The following is a 1128-nucleotide window of genomic DNA, read 5'->3' as shown; positions in this document are numbered from 1 at the left end:
TAGGATCATAGGGATGATAATTACGGAAGAAAGGCCAACAGCAAATGAGGAAACTGAGAAACACTAGAGGGAAATCGCTGGCCACCTGCACAGGCGGGGCAGGGGAATGGCTAGCGTCAGCAGCTACCTGCCTGAGTCCGAGCCCTGATAACAAGTGGCTGTGTCTCAGACGAGTACCTTCCGCCCGAGGACCTCGCCTCCCCATCTGAAGACGGAGGGCTTGCGTCTGAGATGCCCCCCGCTCTCCTGTCCTGAGGGGCTCTCCTGAGGAAGGGACAACTCCTCCTGGGTGGGGAACAGCTCAGGATGCTGCGCTTGTAGACTTGCTGTATCCTCGGGAGAGAGTTCTCCCCTGGCAAAGCATGACTACGGTACCAGCGGCCAAAATAGCGCCAGCGGGGCCACTCTGTTATAATGAGATTATGCCAGAGCCATTTCGGTTTATGGAATTAATAGAACAGTGCTAATATATGACTGTGAGCAGCAGAGGCTCGCTCTCCGAAGAATGCTGATGTGCTGTGGGCGTCCCCTCCCTCCTCTGGACCACAGCCCCAGAGAGAAGCAGGAAGGAGAGGCGGCGGGCCTGGGGACACTGGGTCCTGGGGTGAGGATATGCCAGGACCTGGATGTAGAGCCAGGGCCCCCTGATATGTTGTCACTTAGCCCAAGTCTCCCCTGAAGGAGGGGGGTGGGGGACAACAAAGAAAATGAAAGAACTCAGCCCTGGCCCGTTCAGCGGGCTGCACCGGGAAGAAAGAGCTGCAGGCTGGGCCCTGGGTCTGGTCGCCCTCCCCTTTGGGTCTGAGGCGGGAGGAGGGGGAAGGCCGGCACCTGCCCTGCCTGGCCCTGCCCTTCCAGCCCTTAGAACGCTGAGTCTGTGCTGGACTTTGAACGCCCAGGAAAAGGCGGGAGACCCATTCAAACCGGCATGTGATAAACTTGTTAGTCATGCCCCTTGTCCCGGCCCCTGCTCCCCCCTGCCCTCGCCAGCCGCCCCCAGCCCCGCCGCCTTTCAAGTTGGACAACTTTAAAGAAATCAGAAATCAACGAGACGGACGACATACTTGATGAAGAAGACTCTCCCACCGGGGTCCACTCCGTAGGTCCACCGGCCCAGCAGGTCCAGCC

The sequence above is a fragment of the Myotis davidii genome, unplaced genomic scaffold (assembly GCF_000327345.1).
Source record: "Myotis davidii unplaced genomic scaffold, ASM32734v1 scaffold246, whole genome shotgun sequence".
Taxonomy (NCBI): Eukaryota; Metazoa; Chordata; class Mammalia; order Chiroptera; family Vespertilionidae; genus Myotis; species Myotis davidii.
This window is presented reverse-complemented; position numbering follows the sequence as displayed.